Consider the following 19,122-nt stretch of genomic DNA (forward strand, 5'->3'; position numbering starts at 1 on the left):
TAAATATATATATTTAATATATACTATAGTATATATTAAATAATATATGTACTATATTATTTAATATTATAAATTACATGGCCAATAAAGTCTTCTCTTGAAAGAATACTTAAGATTTAAAGTTCCATGTAAATTTTAACAATTTCTTAAGGCCATTTATATACATGGATCTTGCCTTTGGTTATTTATTTAGGAGTAATTTTACTAGGTTAAATGATCACATAATTCCAAAAGAAGTAGGTTTATACAAAGAGCACATCTGATTTTCTTCCACTAGAGGACACTAAAGATCACATTATAGCTAGTTAGACAAATAATATCATCAAGATCTCTGGCTATAGAAAATAATATCATTAATCTTCATAATATAATACACAGGTGAGAAGATTATTTGCCTTTGACATGTCTAACAACAGCAATAACCATCACCTAACATTTTCTGAGTCAGACTCTATGGATTTTAGATGTGTGGACTCATTTAACCCTAACAACAACCCTAAGAGGTAGATGATACTCATTTCACACATGTGGGAATCTGAGGCAGAGAGCAGTTAAGTAACTCATTCACAGAACTAATGAACTGCAGAGCAAGGATTTGAACCCAGGCAGTCTGGTCCCAGTACCTATGCTCTAAACACTCTGCTATACTGCTTCTTAGGTCTACAAGTACTCAATTCCGAAGGTGAAATTTATAGATAAGCTATTTGTATTATTTCTAAAAGCTGAAATTTAAAGTTCAATCAGAGCAAATTTCAGTAATAAAATCCTAATACCTTTCAAAAAATTCTCAGTTTAGTCCTTTCAATTCAAGTCACCTGATTACATGTTTGAAAAACTAGTTTGCTGTAAGGTGCAGAATCATTAAAAATACAATGACTAGGCAGGGCTTCCAGAACAGCTGTGTGAGCACAGGGAAACCTCCCCCGTGGAGAGACATACATTAAGCTGGTCAAAACTAACAATCATTCAAAGTCTCTGGAGATTGATCAAAAGGCTTACAACGAATTGAGAAGCACTTATTCAATAAAATCTACAGAAGCTCCATAAGAACAATGGGAGGCTGTGGCATTCAGGATAGGGACTGCACCTGTGGCCCCATAGCTCTGCCTGAGGAGGAACTGTTCCAAGCGGCTCAGCAGCTATGTATAGATCAGCTCCTTAAGAGAGAAGAGCTATTTGGGGTGGATTTCACAACTGGTAAACATTGACAAATCCCATTTTCCATAGTTCCATGCTGTGTAAGGCCTATATTGAGTGGGTGGTAGAAGCTGGATGGCAGCACCTATTTCCCACTCCCAACTCCAGCTACATACATATTATCCAGGTGGGGCAGCTGGTAAAGAGTATAGTCAGTCCCCCTTTCCTGCACTGCTCTGTGCTGCAGGAGAGCCATAGAGGTGGACTCGGCAGCCCAGTGGTAGCTCCCATCTCCTTCAACTTCCTAGGCTGAAGAACTAGTCCAAGTACACTTAGCATCTGGTGAACAATGGCTTTGATGTGGAAGATCCATATTGAGTGGTAGTAGCAGCCAGGAGGGAGCACCAGTTCACCCCCCCTCCTCCAAAAACAAAAAATCCTGTACAGCCTTGCTCCATAGGGAGGATCTGGGCAGAGCAGACAGTGAGGAGGAGTTCCCCTTTCCACCCAGCTCTTACTCCATAGCAGAGATTCTGCTCAGGGGAGTGTATGGCAAGCCTCACAGACTAGTAAACCCTTCCCCTGACACGGGGCTCAACTTTAACGGATCGGAATATGGAGCAAGTTATACCACAAGGCATTGTCAAAAACAATAGAGCAATCACTAGCGATTAGTACAGTGTGATACCAATAGAGGTAGACCATCTTAATGGGAGATTAGGGGAAGAGAGTGTCAAAGAGAGCCCAGTTAAAGCCATAGTCATTCCTAACGGTCAGGAAGGTTGTGCACATTCTCAAGGCTGCTCCCTCTGAAAAGAGACATCAGAGGTTGCACTGAACTGGCAAGTCACTAAACAAATAAACAACCAAACAAGAACAACAAGCCCTGGAGTGTGGGAGGGGTGTTAGTATCCAGAGCTGCTGTAACAAAAAGTTGAGATGTACAAAAGACAGGAAAGTGTGACCCTTGTACATGTTTAAAAAAAAAAAAAGCAGAAAACAGAAACTGCCTTTGAGGGGGCCCAGATGTTAGACTTATCAAAAAAGTTCAAAGGAGCTATTGTAAATATATTCATAGAAGTAAATGATAAAGAATTAAAGAAAGATGGTATGACAATGTCTTATTAAATAGAGAATATCAGTAAAGAGAAATTATAAAAAGGGACAAAATTTATATTCTACAGTTAAAAGTACAATAACCAAAATGAAATATTTACTAGAGGCGCTCAAAAGTAGATTTTGAGCTGGAAGAAGAATCAGCAAATTTGAAGATAGATTGATAGAGATTATACAATCTGAAGAATACAGAATAAAAAAGAATGAAGAAAAAATGAACAGAGCCTCAGAGAAAATATGAGACACCATTAACACACTAACATATGTATAATGGGAATACCATAAGGAGAGGAGAGAGAAAAAAAAGCTGAAAAAATATACCGATAAAAAGATTGAATAAATAAGTAAATTAATTGGGGAAAACAGACAAACCTCCCATGTAGAAGATATTCAAATATTAACCAGGTTATCTGATTCTATTATTTAAGACTTCATGAATATGTTTCTCTATGTTCATCCCAATTGCCACTTGGAAGTCAATTGAGGCCATCATTTATCTTGTCCAGGTTATTGCAAAAGCCCTCAAATCTCATCCTTATATTATGGTCAAAGTTTCTCCTAAAACTAAAATTCAGTCATATCTGACTATAGGTCTCCTACCCTACACTCAAACTCTATTCCCCTTAGATGTGGCTTATTGGTCCATTTGGAGCTTTTCAGAATCACTACAGTACTTATTTTTAAGAAGAGGTCCCTGGCCCATACCCCATACCTACTAGATTGGACCCACTGCGGAAAGAGGCCAAAGACCAAGTAGTGCTTTTAACAAGCACCACCCTCACTCTCCTCCCCCACAATTCTTCTGTACAATAAAGAATGAGAACCACAATGAACAGGCCCCTGCTTATGTCTTTATCCTTAGCTCTTGTTGCTCCCATAAAGTTTCAAATGGTGATCATGATGTGACCACAGTGGGCTATATTGTAGGAGAGGATAACCAGAGATTCATACACTATAATAAATAAATGCTTATAATGATTTAGGGAATCATAATTCAACTGTGTGAATAAATAAACCATTAATTCCATTTAAACACGGTGGTCTAAATGCATGCATTTCTCTTCTACCTCTTGAAGCCAAACTAATATTTCAATAAATGTATTAAAAAGACATGGACACACAAAGATAAAAAGAATGAGAGGACTTCCCTGGTGGCGCAGTGGTTAAGAATCCACCTGCCAATGCAGGCGACACAGGTTCAAACCCTGGTCCGCGAAGATCCCACATGCCGCGGAGCAACTAAGCCCGTGTGCCGCAACTACTGAACCTGTGCTCTAAAGGCGGCGTGCCTAGAGCCCATGCTCCACAACAAGAGAAGCCACCACAATGAGAAGCCCGTGCACTGCAACAAAGAGTAGCCCCCTCTCGCCGCAACTGACTTCCAAGTGGCAATTGGGGTGAACATAGAGAAACATATTCATAAAGTCTTAAAGAGAAAGCTGGCGCACAGCAACGAACACTCAATGAAGCCAAAAATAAATAAATGAATAAATTTTAAAAAAAAGAATGAGAGAGGAGGCAACAGCACACTAGGTAAGTAAACAAAATCTCAGATGGTAGAAAGTAAATGGACAAAGTTAGCAGATCAGAGAAAGCTGAAATCCAAATGTGACAGCTATTAAGATGTGACCCTCAATCTCTTATTCCAGGGATTGCGACTGACTGACAATCCCAGACTATGAATCCATCACTGTGTTTCCATCAGTACCATGCTTCCCACAGGCTACCCTCAGCCATGACTAAAAGCAGCAGGACTACTAAGGCAGGCTCATTTTTATGAGATATGGGACTCTGAAGGCCCATATTGGCTCAAGGACTCCCAATAGGCCTCACCAAATCTTTCTTGGAAGAGCACCTTAATCTAAGATTTTTCCTACCCTTTCTCCTCCAAAGGAGTTAGACCTACATAACCTGTGATGGCTCTCCCAGCCTCCTTTGGCTCCCTCTCCTTTCATTTTTGCTTACAGGTAGTTTTCCAGTAAATTTCTTGCATATCCAATCCTTTCCTGGCATATAATTTTTGTAGAACCTGAACTAACACACCAAGCTTGCACAAGGCAAGGCAGTAAGAAGCAAGCTGATAAGTATACCAAAATGCTCCCAAAAAGGTTCAGGAAATGGAAGCAACATGTATATTCGAAACCAGGGGTATACAGTGGAGCAGACAACAGGAGGATTGGCTGAACCTTTACAGGAGCAGTTTGACCCTGGATATCCTTGACCAAGCAAATTATCCCTCTCTTACTCTTTGGAAACTTTAGACACCAGACTCATAGCTCACATCAAAATGAAGTGCTGTACTTAAACAGGAGGATTAACTGTAAAGTTCATGTGTTAAATAAATAAGCATGTTAAAATAAAGACCCTTACCTCCTTCACCGACTTGGCTCCTGGAGCTATTGCAATCAGGCTTAGACATGAATACCCGCCCCCCTCCCCCCCATACACACACCCCCTAGACCAAGGTATAAGATTGAAAGATTGTTCTCTGTCAAACTGATCTGCTTAAGAACAAAACACCTACAGATACTGACATCCATGGGGCTCTTGAAAACTGGTCCAGTCCTTGTTAGATCACCTGTAATTAAATTACTCATGTACAGAGTTTCCAGGCAACTGTTTAAGACTTCCTTCTTAAATATAAAAGAACAGCCAAGGATCACCAGACATTTGAGGAAAGCCTCTAAAAGGAAAGAGACTAAAACAAACAAATAGGAAAAAAACATTTCCGAGGAAACCATTTCCAGTATAAGCAAAGCAAATAAAATTTCAAAAAATATACTATTTTGAGATAGGTAAGAATGATATGAAACCTATGAAACAAGAATAGGAAACTATATAATACTAATAATTTAAAAGAGAAACATTCCCGGGTACAAAATAAGCCCTTAAAAATAGAAAATGAGAAACAAAACAGGAGACTCAAATAGAAGGGTTAGAAGATCAAGTTGCATAAATATCTCAAAGTAGAACAAAAACACAAAGAGATGGAAATAGAGAAGAAAAAGTTAGAGATAAAGATCAATCCTGTGAGCCCTGACCCTGATATTAATTTGAATAACAGTAACTCCAGAAAGGAAGAACAGAGAAACTGGAGAGAAGGAACTTAGTCTAAGAAATAATACAAAAAAATTTCTCCGAAGAACAACCTTCCAGATTTAAAAAGATTTCCGAGAACCCAGCACGACTTTTAAAAAGGCCCACACTAAAGCACAGCATTGTGAAATTTTGGTATACTAGGGTAAAGAGAATATCAGTAAAGGTTTCAGAGAAAGAGAAAAAGGGCCAGGCACTGTTCTAAGTGCTTTATTTTTGTTAATTATTCTTCTCAATAACTCTAGAGGTAGGTAAGATTATTATGCCCATTTTTAGATGAGGAAACAGGCACAGAGAGGTTATGTGACATTCCCAAGCCACACAGCTGGTAAGTAAGACATGAACCCAAGCTATCTGATTGTATAGTATAAGCTTCTATCCATATGATATACTTCCTCAAAATTCTAAGAGCAAGCTACTTCCAATCTAGAATTCTACACCCAGCCAAACTATCAGATTGTTGAGTAGCATAAAGACATTTTCAGATATCTCAAAAAATATACCTTTCCTCCAGAAATTACTGAAGGACATACTCTACCAAAATGAAGATGAAAACTGAAAAAGAATATAGGAAATCCAGGAAACAAGGAATCCAGAACAGATAAGGGGCAAAGATAATTGCCATGATGATAGTCCAAAAGGCCAAGACTGCAACCAATTTAGAATGAAACAGATGAAGGGCTCAGGGAGGGAGCTCTTTGTTGCCAAGAAAAAAAATGTGATAAATTATCTGATGGGGTTAAATGTACTGAGAGAAGTTATATATAGTTCAGTGGGGTACTCTGGGGATGAATTAGCTATAATACATAGTAATGAAGCAATGAAAGAAATAAGTTAACTGTTTACCTCAGGTATAACAAATTGTACAAGAAATATAATCACATCACATTAATGCCTCAAATATGAATAATGTTTTTAAAATGGGGAAAGGCAAGTGAGGAGGGACAGAAGGTAACAGCATAAGAGAGCTACATCTTTCATAATAGTAAGTCAATACTGATAATATCAAAAACTATAAAATCAAGAAAAAGAAATATAAGCATATAGTGTTACTAAAGAAATAGCAAAAATTGCTTACAGTGGTTGCCTTAGATAATACACTGGTGGTGTTGGAATGAATTAAGACAGAAACTGCCTTTTGCTGTTATTAAAAGTAGTATGATTTAACTTCTAAAACCTATATGCTTATATTACTTAGATAAAAGTAAAACTCAAATATGTAAAGAACCAGAATAGACCTTTATATTTAATCCATCCAAACTCATACATTTATGATTATTGAAGAAAGAGGAGACATTAAGTAGAGATAAGATCAGTGAGATTTTGAATATTTACAAATTAAAAAACTAAACAAAACAAAAACTACTACAAGGAAAAAGTAAGTGCTGTTTGCTATAACAGTCACTAGGAAAAAATATACAAATCTGTTAAAGATGGGGAATAAATATATAGTTATCCATTTTTAGAATTTTCATTTATAAAGTATATACCAACAAGGACCTACTGTATAGTACAGGGAACTTGCTCAATGTTATGTGGCAGCCTGGATGGGAGGGGAGTTTGGGGGAGAATGGATACATGTATATGTACGGCTGAGTCCCTCTGCTGTACACCTGAAACTATCACAACATTGTTAATCGGCTATACTCCAATATAACACAAAAAGTTAAAAATAAATAAATAATATAGTGTACTTCTTTCATTGTTGCCTAACCCACTTCTTGGGCTTCAAGGTGCATTTCAATTTATAGGGCATATATTATCCATATCTCAAGAAAAAAATGTAACAATGAGTTTCAAGTGATTTGGGAAAAAAATATTCAATTGGTTGCATTCTCCCACCAATTCCCTATGACATACTGAACTTTAGAACTGTTGGGGCTGGGTGCAAACATTTTCTTACACAGTTGTCAATCCACCATTCACTGAATATTTATCTATATATACACACACAGATATCCACACATTTAAAATACAACACAACAGGGACTTCCTTGGTGGCACAGTGGTTAAGAATCTGCCTGCCAATACAGGGGACACGGGTTCGAGCCCTGGTCCAGGAAGATCCCACATGCCGCAGAGCAACTAAGCCCGTGAGCCATAGCTACTGAGCTTGCATGCCACAACTACTGAAGCTCGTGCGCCTAGAGCCCATGCTCCACAACAAGAGAAGCCACTGCAATGAGAAGCCCGTGCACCGCAATGAAGAGCAGCCCCCGCTCACCGCAACTAGAGAAAGCCCCCACGCAGCAACGAAGACCCAACACAGCCAAAAATAAATAAAAATAAATTTTTAAAATTAAAATAAAATAAAGTACAACAGAACAAAATACTTAAGACATACAAGACAGAAAAGAGAGAGAGTACAACTGTGAACTAGGGTCCTTAGAAAGTCCATTTTTCTAAATGAAACTACTAAGGTGATACCAGGGATCTCTAATAAGCTTGCTTTGTAAGAAGCTGAACACCAGTCACGGCTCTCCTCTTTTTCAGGGAATTGTTATTTTATATTTACAACTTATAAAGCTCCTTGTACAGGATAACAAAGCTGATGTGATATGCTGAAGCTGCAAAAGCATACCACCACCAACAAAAGGAAACAATTTCAAGCTGTTTTGTCTTTTGTTTAAACTTCATTTATTAGGCAATTTAGTGTTTGTTCTCCACTATAATATTAAAAGAAAAAAATCTTTTGGTAAAACAATAGAAATTTTAAAGAGCATTACCTAAACCGTGGTAAGACTCATTCAGGTCTTGGGTACTGTGAACTAAATATAAGGCTTTTTTTGTCTGTAGACTGATGGCTCTCTCACTTTAACATAAGCATTCATTTTATACTCTCCCAACTTATATGTCATTCGATCCACTGGTAATGGAGTACTAAAACCCACAGTTAAAATTGTTTTTTTTCTCTGTTTTATTTCTTGGTTAATTACAAGGTTCTAACAGACCACTAGAAATAACTTCCTTTTAAAATTCTCTGTTTTGTCCATTTTTATTCTCTCTTTTAAAAAAAATATGGCATGGGTCTTACTAATGTCATTAGTTGTGATGCCTTCTGAGAGAAAATGCTGATTTTGTGAGCACGGAATCAACTTTCTGAATTAAAAAGGTTTTTGTGAGGGTACTTCTTGCATAGTATTTATTTTCTCAGAAGCTTTCACTGTAGGAAATACTTTAATTAATGTGATAGGTGCCAGATTACCAAATCCACATTTATGTAATGAAATCATATGAAATTTCTTAGAACATGTCCCTTCACTGTTCTCAGCTATTTAACCTTGCTGCAATCTCAAACTCACTAGGAAGCATAAAAGGACTTTAAGAAGCTTCTTTCCCCAGGAAGACTACACAGACATTTCCTAGCTTCATATTTGTGGATTTCGGGACAAAGGTTACTCTTGAGTGAAGCAATATCTAGTGAGTGAAAAGAGATTAGGAAACAGAGAGGGCAGGTGAGGAAAGGGGAGGGAGAAGGGGGAAAGGGCATCATATGCTGAGTTTAGGAGCCACTAGGTCAAGGACAGAAGGTGCCAAACAATACTATGATACCATGGGGCCACTACTGGAGAATAGGCAAAAAAGAAAAAAGAAAAAAAAAAGTGTGGGTGGGGCAAGGAGGGGAAACCCAAGGTGTAACCAAGATTACTCTGAGGAAAGACACCAGATTCAAAGACACAAAGTCCAACCAAGGATCCTGAGATAAAGTCAGTTCCCCTAAGAGCCAACACAGAGGTAAAAATGGTACAGCCTAACACAGATACGGCCACTGCTGTGACAAACTACCACAGGTGAGTACCCACATGGCACTGCGTAAGTCTTCAAAAGAAATCATTACAACATGGGGCTATTAAAGGAATATTGGAGAAGAGTGCAGAGAAGTGAGGTGTAGAATAGGAACCTGGTATTTAAAAAATGGTTAGAGCTTCCCTGGTGGCGCAGTGGTTGAGAGTCCGCCTGCCGATGCAGGGGATGCGGGTTTGTGCCCCGGTCCGGGAAGATCCCACATGCCGCGGAGCGGCTGGGCCCGTGAGCCATGGCCGCTGAGCCTGCGCGTCCGGAGCCTGTGCTCCGCAACGGGAGAGGACACAGCAGTGAGAGGCCCGCGTACCGCAAAAAAAAAAAAAAAAAAGGTTAGAGTACTATAGAATAAAAGGGGGATGTTGGGCTTTTAAAAGGACAGTATAATTACAGTAATCCAGACTATATGGTACATTGTGACTTTACAAGCACTGAAATTAATGGGGAATATTTAGAAATAGCATGCATTCAGAGATGCATACTCCTCTGCCACACACCTTATGATCAGATATCTGAGTATTTTAAATGTTGGGATGCATTCACTAGGATGCTAACAAACACTACTGAAATAACATTAAATGAAGAAACAGTAGATGCCAAAAAACTTTCTACTCAGTGTTTTCTAAAAAGTAGATGGGTAAAAATTAAAAGTATTACTGGATCAGCTACTGTATATCAGGGTGCGGTATATATATTTTTTAAGTATTTTAAAATTCGATGTTTCTTGAGAGTGAAGACTATATATTGCATACTTCTGTTTATTGCAAAATGTCATGCACTACCCTTGGTAGATGATATATATAGCAGACAATAAATGTTTACAAAATAAGATTTTGAAAGAATGTGAACCCAATGGAATATATATATTAAAAAATGGGGCTTCCCTGGTGGCGCAGTGGTTGAGAGTCCACCTGCCAATGCAGAGGACACGGGTTCGTGCCCCAGTCCGGGAAGATCCCACATGCCGCGGAGTGGCTGGGCCCGTGAGCCATGGCCGCTGAGCCTGCACGTCCGGAGCCTGTGCTCTGCAACGGGAGAGGCCACAACGGTGAGAGGCCCGCGTACCACAAAAAACAAACAAACAAAAAAAAACCACAAGGACAATCTGTATATCGTTATGGAGTGAACTCCAGAATATACTTTAGTAAAAAAAAAAAAAAAAAAGATGCAGAATAGGGTGTAGAATATGCCACCTTATATGTAAGAAAGAGGGAAGTATACAAACATGCACATGTGTATGTGTTTACAAATACACATACATTTATAATTTTTAAGAAAAGACAATCAAAAATAAACCAAAGCAAATGAAAATGATTACTTATAGAGGAGGGAGGTAACAGGGATTGAAAATACACTTCTTTTTTTAATTATAGTTTGTCTTTGGAACCATGTAGATTGTTTTGCATAATTATAAAACAAAATGAAATTTTAAAAAGTACCTAGAAATAAAACTCAAAATGATACAAATAACCCATTAATATAGCAAGTTGGTAAGCTAAACCACAAAGAAGATTTTAAGTAATTTGAAAATTTTTAAATCATTTTATTTTGAAATAATTTCAGATAGAAAATTACTGAATGTTTTACTTCTATAAACCTAGCCACCATTTTTCCAGTCATCTCTGCTCTCATGGTGCTTTATCATTCTTAAAAAATGGCTTTAATGCAATTACAATAAAAATGATGGCCAATGATGAGGTTTCCAACCACCCAGCCTCTCCTTAGATTTCCAGTCATGTTCAGACAAAAGGAAGATGCCATCAGACCTGTCCAGAAGTGTTGCTTCAAAGATGCCTGACTTGACCTTTTGAAACAAAAAGCAGTGAAAGTGTGACCCATGAAAGACTGTTATACAAAACCTGGAAATGGGCCCCAAAAGTATTGCATCCCAGACTCCCAGTTCTGAAGCTGACCCCATAAGAGTCACAGCTGCCATCCACTTGTTTTGAAGGCAACATGGAATGGTGATGATGAACAACAGGGCCTTGGGAGTTTGACAGAACTGAGTTTGAATGTGAGCTCCGCCATTTACTTGATTGATATGTGAATTTAAACAAGTCACTTAACCTCATTTAAGCTTCAATTCCTTCATCTGTAAAATGGGCATAATACAGTACCTGTATCACATTGTAATGAGGAACTATTGAGACATTTCTTCACAAGGCACCTTGCACTACTGAAATGCTACATAAATGTTAGCCACTGTTGGCGTATTATTGTGTAATTAATTTTTGTCATTGTACACCTCTATTCTATTTCAAACTCACAAACTTCTATTCTTAACCATATTGGAAATACAGCAATAGTCTTCCAACTAGAGCATCAGTGGAAACAAGCTAAGTTCTACCCATTATATTTGACAAAATTCTATAATATTGTCTCTTTCTGAAAGCAAACTCATTAGAACTAAGATTCTTTACAGTTATGTTAAAAACCATGATAATGACTTCTGCTTCTAACCATGAAAATTTAATTGGAGCAGAACTCTTTTCCCACTCAATTAGAAAACTGAACAAAGATTTTCAGTCATTGGGACAACAGACAGTAAAGGACTATGATTCCTATGGAAAGGGAAATGAAGGGAGTGCATGCCTAATGACAGGCTATCATTTTCTACTTCTCAGAACAAGGAGGAAAATAAAGTTGAGCGTGGCAGTGTCACTGAGTTGAGGACACAGAGAACACAGTTCAGGGAGGATGAGGGAGACAGAATGTTCAGGGCAGAGTATCAGAGAGAAGGGAGCTAAGGTATAGAAAGAGCTCCAAAAATCTGTACAAAGAACTCCATAGGTCTTTCTCTTAATAATAATTTGTGCATGTATAGGTTGAAACTCCATAAGGCTAGGCAAAGAGATCAGGGAGACATTGGAGTTCTAACCAGTCACCGCAGAGAGACCTTGCTGAACACTAAAGACAATCAGTAGAGACCTCAGAAAGGTTACATCTAAGTAATGGAGTTAAATTAAGCCCTAGAATAAAGGCTACTTTAGATCTGGACTAATGAAGGAAGAGGCAAATTGTAAAAATGAAAAGGAAAGCTAATCAATACAAACAGACCTATAAATGACAGCTATGAAGGCACTGCAAGGCAGGAAATCCAAAAATTTTTAGGAATTTAAAGGATTCAAGGATTTAAAAGAAAGACTGAACATAATGAGGTAAGAAATAGAAGAAATAAGAACAAAAAGGAGCTTCTAGAGTTGAAAAAATACATTATCTTAAATGAGAAGCTCACTGGATGAACTAAACAGAAGATGAGACAATGTATGAAAAAAAATCAATGAACTTGAAGACACAGAAACAGGAATTTCCCAAATGTAAAGCACATTTCTCAAGAGATAAAAAAGACTTAAATTAAAATATTGAAGCTCAGTGACATGCAGGGCAATATTAAGGGGTCTAACGCGCATGTAATTGGAGCCCCCAAAGGAGAGATGGAAGAGGTGGAGACAGAAAAGAATCCTGAAGAAATAATGTCCAAAATTTCCCCCAATGGTATATAAACTATAAACCCACAGATAAAAGAAGCTCAAAGAGTCTCAAGGAGATTAAAATGCAAAAAAAGAAAGTCACCAAAGCACACCATAAACAAACTGCGTAAAATCAGTGATAAAAACAAAATTTTAAAAGCAGTCAGAGGAAAAACACTGCATGAAGGAAAAACAAAGATAAAACATCAGTTCATAATAATAATATGGTCAATTCATCAAGAAGGCATAACAATCCTAAATGTATATGACCTAATAACAGAACTTCAAAATACATGAAAGAGGGGGAGGGGCAAGATAGGGATAGGGGATTAAGAGGCACAACCTACTATCTATAAAATAAATAAGCTACAAGGATATTATACAGCACAGGGAATACAACCAATATTTTATTTAAAAAATATGTGAATGACGAAAATGATAGAAATGCATGAAGTAATAGACAAATCCACGATTATAATTGATAAGAAAGCAGAAAATCAACGAAAATACAGAAGAGTTGAGCAATACTATTAGCTAGCTTGAAATAATTAATATTCATAGAACACTACACACAAGGGCAGATTATGCCTTCTACTTAACTGTACATGGAACATTTGCCAAAATAGGCCATATTCTGGGCCATTAAAAGAAAAGTCTCAAATTTAAAAGGATTCATGGCATACAAAGTATGTTCTCTGATCATAATTAATTTAGAACTCAATATTTGAGTTTAAATATTAGGAAATTAAATAAAACACTTCTAAATAACCCATGGGCAACCAAAAAGGGAAAAGAGAAAATTTTCTGAACTAATAAAAACACGGAATATCACTACAGCAGCACTAAGGGGCATTTATAGCAATAAACACATACATTAGAAGAAAAGAAAGGTCTCCATTCAATGATGTTAGCTTCCAACTTCAGAAACTAGAAAAAAAATGAGCAAATTAAACCAAAATAAGGCCATGAAAGGAAAAAATAGAGCCCAAAGGGAAAATAAATGAAATGGAAAAAACACAAGAAAAACAACAGGAAGAAAATAAACATTGGTTCTTGAAATAGGTCAATGAAAGTGATAAACCTCTGGTCAGACTGATCAAGATAAAAAAGAGGGAGAGAGAGAAAAGAGATGAGTTAATACTAAGGACAAAGGGAGATGATATCACTGAAGATTTGAGATACAACAAGGATAATAAATGTTATAAACAACTTCATACCAATAAATTTCACCAAATTAGATTAAATGGACAATTTCTAGGAAAGATATAAACTATCAAACTTGCTTTAAAAAAATCTTGCTTAAGAAGACATAAACAGAATAGTCCTATACTATATTAAAAATAGAATTTTTAGTTAAAAACCATCCCTCAAAGAAAACTTCGACCCAAATGGCCTCACTGATGAATTCTACCAAACAAATAATCAAGAAATAGTATCAATTCTACACAACCCACTCTCAAAAACTGAAAAGGAAAGCACACTTCCCAACTCATTCCATGAGGTCAGCATTCCCTCAATACTAAAACCAGATAAAGACACTACGAGAAAAGAAAACTATAGATAAACATCCAATTTCCAGGAATAAAGATTGGAGTAGCACTATAAAATCAATCTGTAAATATAATTCACCATGTTAATAAACTGAAAATAAAAAATACATGATCATCTCAATAAATGCACCAAAAGAATTTGACAAAACCCAACATCCATTCTTGACAAAAACTCTTGGCAAACTCAGAATAGAGGCGAACTTCTTCAACCTGAAAAAGGTCATCCACAAAAACGTTATCTCTGACATCATACTTAACAGTAAAAGATCAAATGTTTTCCAAGATCAGGAATAAGACAGTATCTGCTCTTACAATTTGTATTCAACATTATACTGGAGGGTCTAGCCAGTGCAAAAAGGCAAGAAAACCAAACAAGAGGAATCTAGATTGGAAAGGAAGAAAAAATGCTGATTGTATTAAAGATGACATAATTGACATAACAGTTCATATAGAAAAAGATGGAACTACAAAAAACCCTAGAACTACAGAGTTCAGCAAGATTGTAGAATACAAGACTGATATATAAAAATCAATTGTATATATACATCCTAAGAGAGAAAAAAAGAAATTAAAACTAAAAATATACCATTTATAATAACATCATATATAAGAAATACATAGAGATAAATCTCACAAAATATGTGGAAAACATTTACATTAAAAACCACAAAATGGGGCTTCCCTGGTGGCGCAGTGGTTGAGAGTTCGCTTGCTGAAACCTGGTAGAGGAACTAAGATTCCCCCAAGCCACGAGGCAGCCAAAAACAAACAAAAACAAAACAAACAAAAAACCCTACATAATGCTGCTGAGAGATATTTTTTAAAACGCAAATAAAATAGAGATATTAGTTATGGGTTGGAAGACTCAATATTGTTAATATGTCAGTGTCTTAGTCTGTTCAGGCTGCTATAACAAAATACCACATACTGGGTAGTTTATAAACAACAGAAATTTATTTCTCACAGTTTTGGAGGCTAAGACATTCAGTATCATGGAAACAGCAAAGTCACACTCTGGTGAGAGCCCGTTACCTTGTTCACAGCCAGTGCCTTCTAGCTGTGTCCTCACATGGTGGAAGGAGGCTAGGAAGCAATATGTTGTCTCTTTTATAAGAACATTGATCCCATTCATGAGGGCTCCAACCTCATGACCTAATCACCTCCCAAAGGTCTCACCTCCTAATACCATCACATGGGGCATTAGGATTTTAACATATGAATTTGGAGGGGGAAACATAAACATTTGGACCATAGCAGTCAGTTCTCCCCAAATTATTCTATACACAGCCTGTACTTACTTTGCACAGTACTGTGTTAACTGAAAAATGTGCATATTAGAACCAAGCAAGGTGAGGCCTTGGTTCCAATATGCACATGTTTCAGTTAACACTGTACCATGCAAAGGTAAGGACCACCTATATTCAACATAATCCCAATCAAAACCCAAGGAGAATTTTTTTGGTAGAAATTAAGAAACTAAGTTTAAAATTCATATGGAAATACAAAGAACCTAGAAAAGCATAAACAGTTTTGATAAAGTAGAACAAAGTTGGAGTACTGATACTGATCTCAAAACTTATAAAACTACAGTATTCAAGACGGTGTGGTATTGCCCTAAAGACAGACCAACAGGTCCATGGAACAGAATAAAGAGTTTTGAAATAGACCCTCACTTACATGTACAACCAACTTTTAACAAAGTTACAAGGGGAATTCAATGGAGAAAGGACAGTCTTTCCAATAAATAGTGCTGCAACAATTGTATATCAGTATGCAAAAAGAAAAAGAACTTGTATCTATACTTGGTATCAGATACAAGTATTTACTCAAAATGGATCACAGACCTAAATGTAAAACCCAAAATTATTAACTTCTACAAAAAGAAAAAGAAAAAACAAAAACAGGGGAAAACCTTTCTGACTGATGTTGGTTTAGGCAAAGATTTCTTAGAAACAGCACCAAAAGTATGCTCCGTTAAAGAATAAATTGACAATTGGACTTCATCATAATTAATGACTTTTCATCCTCAAAAGATACTGTTAAGAAAAAGAAAAGTTGCTGCCTGGCTAGAAATATTTGCAAATAATAAATCTTATAAAGGACTTACATCCAGAATATGTAAAGAATTCTCACAACTCAACAACAGGAAAACTACTCAACATAAAAAGGGCAAAATGTTTGAACAGACAACTCAACAAAGAAGATACATGGATGTCAAATTGGCCCATGAAACAATGTTCAACATTACTAGTCATCAGGGAAATACGAATTAGTAACAAAGGGGATACCAGTACATACTTAGTAGATTGGCTAAAATTAAGAAGACTGATCATACCAAGTGTCAAGGATGTAGAGGAACTAGAACTCTCATACAGTGCTGGTGGAAATATAAAATGATACAGTCACTTTGGAAAACAGTTAAGACAGTTTCTTAAAAAGTTAGACATACATCTATCATATGATTCAGCCATTACACTCTTAGTCATTTACCCAAGGGAAATAAAAAGATATACAAATAATTGAATTTCAGAGCAAGTTTAGTTGCAGTAGCCCCAAATTAAAAACAACCCATATGTCTACCAAGAGCTCAATGAATAAACAAACTGGTATATTCATACAATGAAATATTACTCAGCAATAAACAAGAACTATTGATACACACCACAGCAGCCTAACCAAAGTGTACGATTCTAATTATATAAAACTCTACAGGAAATGTAAACTAATTTACAGTGACAGAAAGCAAATCAGTGGTTGCCTGGAAAATGGTTGGGGTTGGAGGGGATGCAGGGAAAGGCAGGATGATGGGATTACAAATGGCCATGATGAAACTTTTGGTCCTAACAAATATTTTCATTATCTTAATTGCAGTGATGGTTTAACAGGTTTATACATATGTTAAAGCTTATCAAATTGTACACTTCAAATGTGTGCAGATTTTTGGATATCAATAATATTGAAATAAAACTGTCAAAGAAAGACAACTGACTCTTTAAGGTAAAAATAATAACAATATACCTAGGGTTGATAACATATAAAGAAGCAAAAGATACAAAAAGAATAGTGTAAAGGATGGGGGGAGACCATATGGAGACAGAGTGTTGTAAGGAGCTTATATTGTATGTGCAGTGGTAAAATGTTATTTGAATGCAAACCACAATAAATTAAACATGTACATTTTCAACCCTAGAGCAACCACATTAAAAAAAAAAGGGGTACAGCTAAGAAGCAAAGAGTGAAAATAAACTCACACATTAAAAAATACTCAACAAATTTAAAGGTGGCAGGAAACAGGAGGAAAAAGAAGAAAAAACAGATGGGAGGAATAGAAAATAAATAAAATCATGACACAATCAAACCCAGACACACCAATAACTACATTATATTGGTTTGGCCAAAAAGTTCGTTTGAGTTTGTCCGTAACATCTTATGCTATGGAAAATATGTTAAGTGGTCTAAATACTTCAATTAAAAGATAATTTCTTTCTCAATAAATTTAGAAAGACTGAAATTATACACAGTACAATTTCTGACCACAGTGGAACTGAAATAGACAGTAATAATAAAAAGATATCTAGAAGAGCAACAATTATTTGGAAATTCAAAAACACTGTAAAATAACCCACAGGACAAAGAAGGTATTACAAGGGAAATTAGAAGGTATTTTGATCTTAATATTTAAAAAAGTTGTGAGATGCAATTAAAACAATTTTTAAAACAGAAGCTTATACCTTTAAATGTTTACATGACAATAGATTTAAAAGCCTGAAATCAATTTCCATTCTAAGAAGACAGAAAAACAGCAAATTAAATACAAAGTAAATAGGGGGGAAAAAAGCAGTTAGCGACCTGGAAAATGAACAAAAAATAAAGTCAACAATATACAATCTTGTTCTTTGTAAAGATCAATAAAAATAATAAGCCCCTAGCTATACTGACCAAGGAAAAAGAGAGAAAACACAAATTATCAACACTGAGAAGGAAAGAGGAGACATCACTACAGAGATGTGAGACAGAAAATTATAAGAAATGATATAATCAAGATACATCAATAAATCCAATAAAATGAAATTGACAAATTCCTGAAAATACTCAAATTATCAAAACTGACACAAGAAATAGAAAAATCTGAATAGCGTTGTCTCTATTACAGAAATTGAATATATAAGTTAAAATCTCCCCATAAAAGAAAATCCCAGGCTCAGAAGGCTTCACTGGTAAATTCCACCATACATTAAGAAAAAGTAAAACCAATTCAACACAAACTGTTCAAGAAAACAGAGAAAGGAGCTCATTATATGAGACCAGTATAACTTGATTATACTGATAACAAAGCCAGTAAAAACTTTAAAGAGAAAACTGGAAAGCAATATCCTTCATAAGCACTGATACAAAAATCCTTTAAAAATATAAGTATATTGACTCTATCTATATATATAAGTCTAATACACCATGACCAAATGGGGTTTATCCTAGGGATAAAAGATTGTTTTAATAATCAAAAATCAATGTAACTAATAGAATAAAGAAGGACCATATAAAAACCTCAATATACAAATAAAGCATTTTAAGAAATTCAATGCTTGTCCATGATAAAAATTTCTACAAATTATGAAGAGAAAAATTCCTGAACCTAATAAAGGGCATTTATGAAAATCCTACAGCTAATATCATACTTAATGATGAAAGACTGAATGCTTTCCTCCCAAGATAATATAACTGGATGTTCTAGCCAGGGCATTAAGCTAAGAAAAAGAAACAAAAGGCATACAGAATGGAAAGGAATAAAAAGTGTCTTTATTTGCAGATGACACACTATGCAAATAGAAAATCCTAAGGAATCTTTAAAAAGCTACCAGAGGGTTTCCCTGGTGGCCCAGTGGTTGAGAGTCTGCCTGCCGATGCAGGGGACACGGGTTCGTGCCCCAGTCTGGGAAGATCCCACATGCCGC

General features: G+C 36.2%; 1 protein-coding gene across 4 annotated transcripts in view; it reads right to left on the bottom strand.

Annotated features, from left to right (window-relative positions):
• CASK (calcium/calmodulin dependent serine protein kinase) overlaps nt 1–19,122 on the bottom strand; it is a 373,376-nt gene that overhangs the window by 239,867 nt on the left and 114,387 nt on the right. The window lies entirely within an intron of this gene.

The sequence above is a fragment of the Neophocaena asiaeorientalis genome, unplaced genomic scaffold (assembly GCF_003031525.2).
Source record: "Neophocaena asiaeorientalis asiaeorientalis breed wild unplaced genomic scaffold, Neophocaena_asiaeorientalis_V1.1 scaffold312, whole genome shotgun sequence".
Taxonomy (NCBI): domain Eukaryota; kingdom Metazoa; phylum Chordata; class Mammalia; order Artiodactyla; family Phocoenidae; genus Neophocaena; species Neophocaena asiaeorientalis.